Consider the following 14,046-nt stretch of genomic DNA (forward strand, 5'->3'; position numbering starts at 1 on the left):
TGTGGGACCGGCAAGGGAATGACCGTCCGGCTAGGGCCCGGTCCCACGAGTTTCCCTAATTTTATCTTATTTTTTCATGGTTTGAAGGAAATACCATGAGATTAAGGAGTTTCATGAGATTAGGAAAATAATAATAAAATAATGAGGAATCATGAGGTGTGGGACCGTCCATGACTAGGGCATAGTCGATCGGCTAGTAGACACGGTCCTACAACACCTTTTCTCAATTTTATGTTATTTATTTGATGCGAAGGAAACACCATGGAACTGAGGAGTTTCCTTAAAACGAAGGATATTTGTTCAAATGAAGGGATTTTCATGAGATCAAGGAAAATAATAAAATATATAATTGGGCGTGAGACTGGTCACGGCACGACCGTCCGGCCAGTGGGCCCAGTCCCCCAGCGCCTTGGTTATTATTTTATTATTTATTATTTTCTTTCCTATTTTGCATAGGTTCATTGTCCCGTCATGTTTTGAGAGGCTCATCCGTGCATTCAGGTGCTCGTTAGTGCATTATTGTTGAGCACACTTGTATCATTTTTGTTGGGGCTTACTTGAAAGTAGCTCAGATGCCCGTATGCTGAATATTTATTACTAACCCATGGAGCTCTGTTGAGAAAACCATGAATTGAAGTAACGAAATATTATGAAAAACATTGAATATTTTTCAAGGATTCAGTGAATGAATCTAATGATTTAGGAATAATTAATTGATGGCTCCATACTAGTACGATCGCCTAGGAGCATTAATTATTCAGAAGTTGAGTGATATGATCTTGTTCAAGCGTCATATTTCTTATATACAGTCTGGGAAAACATTGTTACATCCTGAAGACGTTACTGCTCTATACTAGCAAGCAAGCTGTCTAGGAGACGTCTAATCTTGCGATTCTATATGAAAGTGATCACTGAAATTGCTCAGTATTCATGAGATATGTCGTTGCCTCAGCTGAGAGACTACACATCTACATATACTCTGAGAGACAGTATTCTCAGTCAGAGATTCTCGTGGCATGAGTTATCACGCTTTCGATAAGAGATATGAGCCTCAATACTCGTCTGATTGCTAGATCAGGAGCATATATAATTATGGGTTTACGATTTTAGCCCTTGTCGAAAATCCACCATCTACATTAAGTCCACTGCTTAGTGAGGGACAATCATGTTCCTCAGTCAGCACTGAATGGTGATTTTCTAGTCATAAACGAAATAAGTAACTGAACTTAGTCGTAAGATAAGATGTTACCGGATTTTCGATTGTACGAGCGAACCATGACTTGAAGGAAGATCCCAGTGGCATGATAGAGCATTGTCTAACGAGCGTAAAGTGGTGTAGCACCGCTGATTTGGTGATGGAACCTTGGTCGGTTTAGGATTCACGGATCCGGGTCCAAGAAAGGAATCCGTTTTAGCGCGTACGTTCGTTTGTTAGTTTAAGAAACAAACAAAATAGGCCTGAGTCTAAAGATAAAATTTTTGTCTATGAGCTTTCAACAAAAACAAAATTTTATTTTTTAAATACGTGAGATTTCACAAAGTGAAATAAACTCTCGTTTCAAAGGTGGATGCTCGTACGAGAGAATTCTTTTTTGAACAAACGTGCATCTGTTAGTAATAAAATTTTGTTTATGAGCTTTCATGAAAATTTTTATCTTCGAGCTTTCAGAAATCTTTGAAAATATACTCTCGCTTCAAAAGACAGATGTTCGCGCGAGGGAGCAAAAACATATATATGTTATTTTTCAAACTTACGTGAGTTTCACTTTAAATATATATATATATATATATATATATATATATATATAAAAACAGAGTTTTTTCGAGCGTCGTGGTTAACCGGAGCTTCTGGTTGATTCTGACCCCATCAAAGATTTTTAAAAGGAAATTTATTTGACGTGGCTTAATGGAGAAAGTGGAAAATATATTTTGATCCCACGAGAGTTTTTTACGGAAAAAGTATTTTTTTGTTGCCTAAATCTGTTATCTCAAAAAATAAAATGTTGCCAAAAATACATTAAATCGAAAATCAATTGCACATTCATGAAATCGTAAAAATCAAAAAATTGAATCAATCATGCATCAATCATAGAATCAATCGCATAATTTATGAATAAAAATATATAAAAATTGTCCAATGTCCGATGACAGTTCTCAAAATCGTTCTTTTCTTAATTACAACTCCATTCTGTTAATTAAGGCTAAAGAATAAAATTAAACTTCGAAAGAGAATTACAAAAAATAAAATTGATAAAATTGGTCATGGTACTAACCTTTGAATCCTTGTGTCGCGAAAAATTATTTTAGTGATCCTGTTCGAAAGTAAAAAATTACAGCACTGTTAAAATCTGAAACAAAAAATAAAATTGAAACAATAATTGAAATGTCAAGTGAGCCAATACAAAAACTAGCATACAAAAATTCAAGCAATAACAAAAACAACAAAATGATAAACCATATTTTCATATTACTTTTCTTTTCTTAATTTTGTTCATACCATAATTAAAAATAAAATAAGTTTAATGTAACTATTTATTAAATAAAGCAAAATTCTAATTTTGTTATACCTTGATATGCAATTTTTCTTATACAAAAATATTAGCGACCATTAATTACGATGATACCAAAATAATTTAGCTATCATAAGTTACAAAAGGTTTGTAGTCATGATGTTATTTCCTAAACTAGGAATATTTTTTCCCCTAAACAGATTTTTTTTTCTAGAAATTATGGGCGTGGATGCCCTCACCCGAGCATATTTTACTTTTTTAATGTTAAACTCCAGAGAATATCAATTAGAAATAATTTAAGAATATATTCAAATCTTCGACTGTAAAAGATGCAAAGATTTTATTTAGGAGAGTTTAATAACAATCTTTGAGATATTCCAAAAATAAAATAGATATATTCCAAAAATCCACAAGATTTTTCATTCATAATATTATATTCCAAGATTTCCGTAATTTTCTTCTTTTCGGAAATTTTATAGCTTGGTCACTCCCTTTATAAAAGCACTCGAGCCGACCCTAGATCCCAAAGTTTTGGTGTTCATTTTTTTTTTGCTGGGGTTTTTGTTGTTTTATTTTTCTTTCGCTTTTAGGGTTTTGTTTGCTTTTTGTTTTGCATGAAGCTCTTGTCACGTGAACAATGGTCGCGTCATAATTGGTTTTTCATGGAGCAATGGTTGCGACAGTGTGAGCTAAAAGATTTAATATCGGCTAATTTGTAATTCAAATGGCCGCGGTTTGGTTTTGCATGAAGCAATGGCTGCGACAGTCTGAGCTAAAAGATTTGATATCAGCTATTTTGTAATTCAAGGTACAAAATTATGATTTTTTACAGTATTCTATTCTTGGTATATTTTTTTTACAGTATTCCACGGTGAAGAGTTGGGGTTTTCTAATGTTCTACATGAGTATATATTTGTTGGATTTGGGTTTACCAGTCCAAGCCATTGAGTATCATGGATCGCAAGGGACTTCCTTATCCATTACATCCAAGTAATGGCAACTGCAAGATGAAACTTAGCTTATATAAAGACAACTCTCTTTATTGATGTTTAGAAAATCTCTCAAAACTAAACACAAGCTCTAATCTTGCTCATATGATCAACCACAACTTTGGTGATCATATATATATAGAACTATGAATTCCTTTTCCTAGTCTTATTACCTTATTACATGTCTTACCTTTTCTTAGAACTAGATGACTTCTAATTCCCTTAGGATTACATCAATTTCCTAATCTTGTCCTAACCAACTTGTTAGTGACTTCTATGTTGAAGTTAATCCAACATTCTCCCCCTTAAGCCTCAACCTTACCCGTGACATATCTTGTACTCCAATCAATTGTCTCATTTCTTCAAACTTGATCCGAACTAATGCCTTTGTCAATATATCTGCTTTCTGCTCAGTTCCTGGTATGTGTTCAACGTTGATGATCTCCTTCTCGATACATTCTCGTATGAAATGATACCTTTTGTGAATGTGTTTCGTCTTCCCATGAAACACTGGATTTTTAGTGAGTGCAATTGCAGACTTATTATCATTCTTGATGAGAACTTTTTCAGGTTCTCTTCCTTTGATTTCACCCAACAATTCTTGAAGCCATATTGATTGTTTAGCTGCTTCAGTTGCAGCCATAAACTCAGCTTCACAGGATGAGAGAGCCACAGTGTCTTTCTTCTGTGAACACCATGTAATAGGTGCTTCTCCTAGATAAAATATATGACCGGTTGTACCTTTTCCATCATCTTGGTCAATATTATGACTGCTGTCACTATACCCAACAATTCCTTTTGATCCTCCTCGACCATACTTCAATCCATAGCTAATTGTTCCTCTTAGATATCTCAATATCTGCTTTATTACATCACCATGAGACTTGCGTGGACTCTGCATATAACGGCTTGCTACTCCCACAGAGAAAGCCAAATTTGGTCTTGTGTGTAATAAGTATCTTAGGCATCCAACATTTCTTCTATAACTTGTTGGATCAATCTCAGCTTATTCTTGTGCCTTTGAAACTTTAAGTCCAAACTCCATTGGTATCTTAGTTGTATTACAAGTTTCAAGTCCTGCTTCTTTCATAATTCTCCTTGCATAAGCTTCTTGTTTAATCTGAATCTCATCTACTCCTTGATGGAATTATATGCCAAGGTAATAAGTGAGTTTTCCGAGATCTGACATCTCAAACTTTGATGACATTTCTCTCTTGAAATCATTGATCAACTTAAGGGAGTTGCCAGTCAAAAATAGATCATCTACATAGACTGCAATCACAAGAAGCGTTCCCTTTTCTTCTCTTCTGTATACTGATGTTTCTTTAGAGCACTTAACAAATCTGATTTCTCTTAAGATTTGATCTAACTTTGTATTCCAGGCTCGAGGAGCTTGTCTTAGACCATATATAGCTTTTGATAACTTATAAACCTTATGCTCTTGTCTTTTTACTTCAAAACCTTCTGGTTGTTCAACATACACATCTTCTCGCAATTCACCATGTAAGAATGTTGTCTTAACGTGTAAGTGGTGAATTTCCCATGAGTTTGATGCTGCTTCTGCTATTAAGAGACGAATTGTCTCTAGTCTAGCAACTGGTGCGAAAATTTCATCAAAGTCTATGCCTGATTCTTGAACGTATCTCTTAGCTACAAGTCTTGCCTTATATTTGTTGACAGTACCATCAGCATTCCGTTTTATTTTGAAGATCCACTTAAGACCAATCACTTTTACCCCACCTGGCTTATCAACTAGAAACCAAGTCTTGTTTCTGTTGATTGAGATAATTTCTTCTCTACATGCTTGTGTCCATTTAGTCGAGACCTTTGCTTCCTGAAAATTCCTTGGTTCATCATTAACAGAAAGTAGCATAATCTCACATTCTTCTGCAGCTTGAAGAACATAATCCTCCAGATACTGTGGCTTTTGTATCTGTCTTGTTGATTTTCCAGTGGAATGGGTTGAGTTATTTCATCGATATCTTCTTCTTCTTCTTCTTCTACTTCTTCGTTATTGTCAGTGGTTTCATTATTCTCTTCTTCTTCTTGATTAACATCATTGTTTCCATTGGTATTGATGATTATGGGTCCTTCGCCTTCATCAATTACTTGACCCCATCTCATGTGAAACATTCCTGGATCCCTACTTGGTCCATCATTAGTTTCTTTCCAGTTCCAGTTTGCTTTTTCATCGAATACCACATCTCAACTCACTATCACTCTTTTCGTTGTTGGATTGAATAATCTGTAAGCTTTGGATCCAAGCTCAATTCCTAGATTCACAAGAGTCTGAGATCGATCATCCAGTTTCTTAAGAGTTGTAGAATCAACTTTTGCGTATGCTTTGCAACCAAATACTCTTAAATGATCTATGTTTGGTTTTCTCTTTCGAAAACTTTCATATGGAGTCATGTCTTTCAGAGCTTTCGTAGGTATCCTGTTTATAGGTATGTGGAGTGTCGTACAGCTTCTCCCCATAGATAATTAGGTACCTGATAGCCTTTAAAGAACTTCTTGTCATATCCATTAGAGTCCTGTTTCTCCTCTCCACCACTCCATTTTGTTGTGGTAGACCTCGAACCATCTTGTTCTGAGACATAGTTTTTAAGGTTCTGAAACTTATGTGTCCTAACCTTGCGTGCCACTTCCATGTCTGATCTTCCAGTCTCATATTCAGACACAATGGTCTTCCAATCATGATACTTATCTTGTAGAGTCTATTCTGTGAGCGTGAGACTCTAACTAAAAGTCTTCCACTTGGGTCATGAACTGTTAGATAATCTTGTCGCATTCTAACATCACATCCAACTTCTGTAGCTTGTCCTAAACTTAGAATGTTGCTTTGTAGGTTTGGGATGAAGTAGATGTTTGTGACAAGCTTCTGTTCTCCGGTCTTTCTCTGAAATAGAATTGATCCTTTCCCTTCAATTTTTACAGAAGATCCATCCCCAAGCTTCACTTGTCCTTTGATTTTCTCATTGAGTTCAGAAAAGTAGTGTCTCTTACCAGTCATGTGATTGCTGGCTCCATTATCAAGTTGGTTAGGAAAAGATTAGGAAATTGATGTAATCCTAAGGGAATTAGAAGTCATCTAGTTCTAAGAAAAGGTAAGACATGTAATAAGGTAATAGGACTAGGAAAAGGAATTCATAGTTCTATATATATATATGATCACCAAAGTTGTGGTTGATCATATGAGCAAGATTAGAGCTTGTGTTTAGTTTTGAGAGATGAAACTTAGCTTATATAAAGACAACTCTCTTTATTGATGTTTAGAAAATCTCTCAAAACTAAACACAAGCTCTAATCTTTCTCATATGATCAACCACAACTTTGGTGATCATATATATATAGAACTATGAATTCCTTTTCCTAGTCCTATTACCTTATTACATGTCTTTCCTTTTCTTAGAACTATATGACTTCTAATTCCCTTAGGATTACATCAATTGCCTTTTCTTTATCCTAACCAACTTGTTAGAAATTATCTTAGGCTTAATGTTGAAGTTAATCTAACGTTCTCCCCCTTAAGCTTCAACTGTGCTTGTGAAAAATCTTGTACGTATGATGGTGCTCTCGTCTCCCATGGCTCGGTGTAGACAAGCTCTGATACCAATTAATGGCAACTGCAAGATGAAACTTAGCTTATATAAAGACAACTCTCTTTATTGATGTTTAGAAAATCTCTCAAAACTAAACACAAGCTCTAATCTTGCTCATATAATCAACCACAACTTTGGTGATCATATATATATAGAACTATGAATTCCTTTTCCTAGTCCTATTACCTTATTACATGTCTTACCTTTTCTTAGAATAGATGACTTCTAATTCCCTTAGGATTACATCAATTTCCTAATCTTGTCCTAACCAACTTGTTAGTGACTTCTATGTTGAAGTTAATCCAACACCAACATCCTCTTACTAAACTCCAGGTTCTTGGTTTAGGTATTAATTCGTTTGATTGTTCAGGGTTCAGATTTGTCATGGAAATCAAACTCCGGGTTCTTGGTTTAAGTATTAATCCGTTGATTATCTTTATGTTTCAGATGTCATGGAAATATGGGATGAGAACTACTTCAGATTTTGTTTGGTTATTAGTGAAAAAACTCACGTGTGGATACTACACCAACTTTGTATTTGAATTTCTGGGAGCATGACTATTTCCCTAAAAAGATCATAAAACAAGTGTTTCTATTCATATCAGCAATGTACGCCACATATATAAATGATGTAATAGTACTTGAGGAAGACAATGATTTTTTCCTTTCTTTGCAACTGTTATTTTTTTTTGTACTGAAGTTTGTGAACGTATATCATGTATGGTTTCTTCTTCTTTTTTTATTTATGTAGAAGATGGAAACAAGTTAAATCCTTGACTTGGCGAGTGTTTCACGGTTGGATAAACTACCAATAGACTGATCTAAATCCTACATCGTGTACATTCCTTATTTCGTATACATCAGATAGTTATATCTTCACAAGCGTATATATGGTATGATCACATGTCTCAGCGATCATACCGTTACTACACATTCCGTAATGTAGCACGTCATACTTCAAGTGAGTTTTACGTATTCAATTTGCATCAGATTCCTGCTTTAGTTTTTCGGATATTTTTTGGCAAAAAATTCCTTCCGTTGCTAATGAACAAGCTATGTCACATGACTGCTGAGATATGCATGTTACATAGGGAAAAACACAAACCCTAATTGGACTGAGTTAGTGTTAGCTATACGATCTAGAAAAGAAGAAAACTATTTTTCCTTTCTGCTCATCTTTACAAACCAATTTCATCTAGAAAAGTAGTAGCAGCTATGTTTCTCTATACTATTGTATGTGTAACTAGGCGATTTATTGGAGCTTTTATCTTATCATCTGGAATCTAGTATCAACAACGTCCAGTTATGTCTATACCGGTTCTTTAACGGGATTTCGAGTGTAGTGAAAAAATCTGATTTCTCGCCCAATATAATGTTGGAAAACGATTAACAAATTTTTTTTTTAAAGTTTAATAAAAAATTATAATTTATTGTTTTATTTTGTGAATGCAACTTTTTAGTCCCACATCGTGGAGTTTCCAATTTTTAGTAGTTTTAAGAAACTATATAAACCTTTTAGTCCCACATCGGGGAGTTTTTCTTCTTAAATTGTTTTAGTCCATTATATAAAGAAATTCACTACTTTTGTAAAATCTATGAGAAAGGGGTTGCTATATATTTTAGAGGGACCCCTAAGGGAAAATATTTTATAGCGTTTCTTAAGAGTTCGCGATTTTCCTTAACGGTTTTTTCGGAGTTGCCAAGCTCAAGTTGAGCATCTACTACATATGCTAGTAGTAGGTGTAGTAGGGTGTTTTATCCTGGAGATATCCGTCCTCTGAGGGCTATAGCATCACTCTTGAGTGTATCCGGGCGCTAATGTCTTAAGGTCAACTTGTTGAACACGTGACTCACTCTGTTTTTCCAAAGTTTTGCCTTGTTGCTGTTCCGGAGATATAGGGAGCTCATTCGTTTCATCAAATCGATCACTTCCATTATAAAGGAGCTAAGTATCAATAACATTTGCTTATTTGATTTTTCCTTGTTTTTTATTATTGCACCCAACAATATTAAGACATTATAATTTGTAATAATCAAAAATGGTTGGTTGGTTTGTGAATCATGGATGTTAATTGTGGAGTGAAAAACAAAAATAATTTTTTGGTCATCTGTAGAGTTTCGAGATTATCTCTTAACCTAGAAGGAATTTCGTTGAACCCTTTTGAAACAACGTAGTAGACATCCTGATAGTTACCCACGTAAAATTTCAGAATTTTTGGAGTTGTAAAAGTATTTTTTTGATATTTTACAAAACAGACAAATGTTCCTGAAAAATTCTGACGGAGAAACTTTTGTTGTTAACTAAAGTATTTTTTATGGGGTAATCATGAGTTTTTTGATATGGTGGTTCAAACGAAGTTTTTAAATCTAGATATTATCTTCAAAACTCATATTTTATCTTCCGTTTCGGAACTAAGGTTTGTGAGATGTGGTGTATTAGGTGATTGGGAAATTACCGTGTCCGTGGTCAGAGTATAAACGAAGATTGTGACATGAAATTGAAAAGGAACATGGCTACCAGGCGCATGTGGATGAACACAAATCTTCCATAGCTGACAAAGGAGGGAATATGAAACACAACTCTAAACGTAGTCTTCATAAGAAAGGTATGTTTCGTAAAACTGAATCCGACGTTACTTTAATTAAGGGTGATTGTTATGTTTGTAAAATTCCGGGCCATACGGTAGTAAAGTGTGGACAACATAAAACCTTAATAAGTAGAAAGTTAATGCTAATTTAGTTGAAACAAATTAGAACAAGTTTATTCACATGATGTCGGAAGTTATTTTAACAACCAATGTGAGAGACCAGAAGGTGGACTCTGGAGCCACCAAGAATGTTTGTTGAAACAGAGACCTGTTCACCTCCTATCAGAGGATAGGGGATGTCGAGAAATTCTTTTTGAGTAACTCATCTGCAATAGAGGTTGCATAAAAGGAAAAGGTCGAGCAGAAGCTCATATCTGTAATACTCTCACATTGAATGAAGCTTTCATGTTCCAAGCATATGCAAGAATCTTGTATCTTGTTCTATTGTAGATGGAAAAAGATTTAAGATCTTAATTGAATCTGGAAAACTTGTTGTAACAAGGAAGTTATTTTTTAAGCAAGAGTTATAGGACTTTGGGTATATATAAGCTTAACGGAAAAATCTGATGATGTGAACATAGTTGATTCTTGTGCTTTTACTATGTGATTGATTGTTTTATGGGGTAAGCTTGTAACCGTAAACTGATAAGTCAATGCTTAACTGGATAGCATAGGCTGCTTACCCAAATTTAGTTTGGACTTTGAACACAAAAGTGAAATCTGTGAGAATCAAATATGCTTTAAAACCTTTTAGCACAAATGTTCAAAGTAATTCTAAGCCTTTAGAATTAATTCAGTTAGGCCTAGATGACATGAGTTCAACCCAAAATTACTGTGGTAAAAGATGGTTTATAACTTCCGTAGATGATTGTACGAGGTATTGTCTTGTATACTTGCTTAGGGATAAGGATGATGCCTTAGAAGCCTTAAGATGTATAAAATTGAAGTTCAAAACCAATTAGAAGCCTTGAACATAACAACTGCATCCTTAAGAAGATGATAATTGTCATGTTGATTAGTTCAGGATTACCTGCGGCCTTGTGGGGGGAGGCAGTCATGTTAACTAGTATATCCTGAATAGAGTACCCTTAAGGATCAGATAAAACTCCATATGATTTATGGATAGGTAGATGACCTTCTTATGAATGCGTCGAAGTGTGGGGGTGTTTGACTAAGTTTGCCATTCGTCTTCCTAAAAGAAGTAGATAGAAACCAAAAATGTTGATTGTGTCTTCATATAAGGTATGCTAAGTATACTTCTACATATAGATTTTTGGTTGTGTTCTGATTTTTCAGACTTTGGTGTGATTTTTTCTGACTTTGTTGTGAATACTATTACATAATTTAGGGATGCTGAGTTCTTTGAACATGTTTATTCCTAAACCTGTACCTCATTAGAGATGTGTTGTTGATCCCCTAGATTTATTTTCAAATAGTCAGAACTTATCTTAAAGGAAGATAAAGTTAAGGTTGAGCCTAAGAGAAGTAAAACAATTAGACTTGAGACTTCTTATGAAGCCGACTTCATAACATGCCTAGCTTAGTCTAAGCCATGGACTTGTAAAGAAGCCTTGATATCTACTGAAACCCCATTCTGGTAAGAAGCTTCATTTAGTGAAATGGACTCAGTCCGTCGGAACCTGACTTGGGAGGTTTATAGTTTACCTCCAGAGAATAAGACCATGAGATGTAAATGAGTCTTTAAGAGGAAAAATTAGGTATATGGAACTGTAGAAAAATATTAGGCTAAGTTGGTAGCTAAAGGCTATAAATTAAAAGAAGGTGTATATTTCCTTGATTCTTATTCACATGTGACGAGATTTACTTCCGTTGAGATACTAATTGTTATTGTTGTCATAAACAAATTAGAGATACATCAGATGGATGTTAAGACAGCTTTTCTAAAATCGTGAATTAGATAAAGAAATTTACATAGACCAACCTGAGGACTTTGTAGTGAAAGGTTATGATGACAAAGTTTGTAAGTTGAACAAAATTTTGTATGGTTTATAAAATAAGCACGTAAACAGTGACATGGAAAATTTGATCATATGATAATGTGTAGTGGATTTAAGTTAATGAATCTGACAAGTATATTTACAAGTAACTTGTTAAGGATACCTGTGTGATTGTATGCTTGTATGTTGATGATATGCTTATACTTGATACAAACATAGATGTGATTAATTCCACTAAAAACATGCGCTGAATGAGAACGTTGACTTGAAATACTTAGGCCATGTTGATGTAATCTTAGGGATGAGGATTAGAAAATAATCTAACATATGTAGTCTTTGTCATTCTCATTATTTTGAATTTGTGCTTAAGAGATACAATCAGTGTGATTGTAAGCCTTCTTGTACTCCGTACGATTATTCATGTAGACTCAAGAAAAAAGGGTAATAGAGTATCTTAACTTGAATACTCAAGAGTTATAGGATGTCTGATGAATTTAATGAACTGTAAGAGTCCATACATTGCCTATATTGTGAGTAAGTTAAGTAGATATAATTGTAGTCCAGAGCAATAGAATTCAGATGCACTGAGTAGAGTATTATGGTACCTAAAATACTCTATTACCTTTTATTTGATTTACCAAAGGTATCTTGTTGTCCTTGAGGGACTTTGTGACGTAAACTGGATAGTTGACTCAGAGGAGTCTAAGTCTACGAGTGGATATGTTTCACTCTAGCATCAGGGTTTGTTTTTGGAAGATTTACAAACAAACATATATTGCTCAATTCATTATGGAATCTGAGATTATTGAGTTAGATAAAGCACGAGAGGGGGCCGAGTGCCTAAGATGTTTTTTAGAAGACATTCCTCTCTGGCTTAGGCCTGTGCCAGCTATATCTATACATTATGTTAGCTAAGATATAATAGCTAAAGCTGAAAATAACTAATCTCAATCGGCGTTATTTCCATTGATTGGATAAAGTCCAAGGAGAATATCGCGCAATCTTTGACGAAAGGTTTATCCCAAGAGATAGTTAGAAATGCATCAAGGGGGAAGGGGCTTAAGCTCATAAATTAAACTTTCCATGAAGGATACTCAACCTTGCTGACTGGAGATCCCAAGATCAAGGTTTCGAATGAGACAACTAATTTGTGGTGGGTAAAGGTAAACACTATCAGAGAATTTTATTCTCTGTCCCTTCCCTATGGTGTAGACGTGATAGTGTGACTGCATGTGAAGGATGACTTTTAAGAAGTCTTAATGAGTTCTATATTTTCAATTTAAGATTGAAATGGGGTGTAGAAGTAACACTCTTTTTGGAAACTCACCTATCTGAATGAGGAAGTGGGCCGCTTCCTATGAGAATATGAGCTTTGATTCTCTAGAGCATTCTGAGAAACAGGATATGTCCAGGGCCAAATTGGACAAAACGACACGAGCTTGGCAGCAATCTTGGAGATATCACCCGTGGTTGTTATCACGAATTACATCAAATGCTAGCAGTTCACTGTCTCTAGCAAGTAATTCCGGTAATATATCACTAAGCAAAGGTTCAAGACCTCATGGACACCTCTGCCTAAAATGGTATTTCCTGCGCTTTTATGTGATTTTCGTTTTGATGGTTTTGGTATTACTGGAACTTAGGACCTAAAGGTCACTAAGGGTTCACTAGTTCATGCTTTTTCACTTTGGTGAAAGATACCTATAGTCTCACCATGTGAGAACTAAAGATGAAAGCTCTCAATACTATTATGATTTATGCAATCCATAGTATGACCCTGTGGTCAACACACTTTTGTGTGAGGGAGAGGACGTAGAAATGACTCGTATGATTTCAACACTTGCACGATCAGTCTGTTTGGATCGTGAGGTTGGGATGTTGATTTACCAAGATCTATCTGTATTTTCATGTTTTATTGAGTTTTCATTCATGTGGGGGATTGTTGGAAAACGATTAACAAAAAAATAATTTTTTAAAGTTTTAATAAAAATTATAATTTATTGTTTTATTTTGTGAATGAAACTTTTTAGTCCCACATCGTGGAGTTTCCAATTTTTAGTAGTTTTAAGAAACTATATAAACCTTTTAGTCCCACATCGGGGAGTTTTTCTTCTTAAATTGTTTTATTCCATTATATAAAGAAATTCACTACTTTTGTAAAATCTATGAGAAAGGGGTTGCTCTATATTTTAGAGGGACCTCTAAGGGAAAATATTTTATAGCGTTTCTTAAGAGTTCGCGATTTTCCTTAACGGTTTTTTCGGAGTTGCCAAGCTCAAGTTGAGCATCTACTACATATGCTAGTAGTAGGTGTAGTAGGGTGTTTTATCCTGGAGATATCCGTCCTGTGAGGGCTATAGCATCACTCTTGAGTGTAGTCGGGCTCTAATGTCTTAAGG

Source organism: Papaver somniferum, unplaced genomic scaffold (assembly GCF_003573695.1).
Source record: "Papaver somniferum cultivar HN1 unplaced genomic scaffold, ASM357369v1 unplaced-scaffold_99, whole genome shotgun sequence".
Taxonomy (NCBI): domain Eukaryota; kingdom Viridiplantae; phylum Streptophyta; class Magnoliopsida; order Ranunculales; family Papaveraceae; genus Papaver; species Papaver somniferum.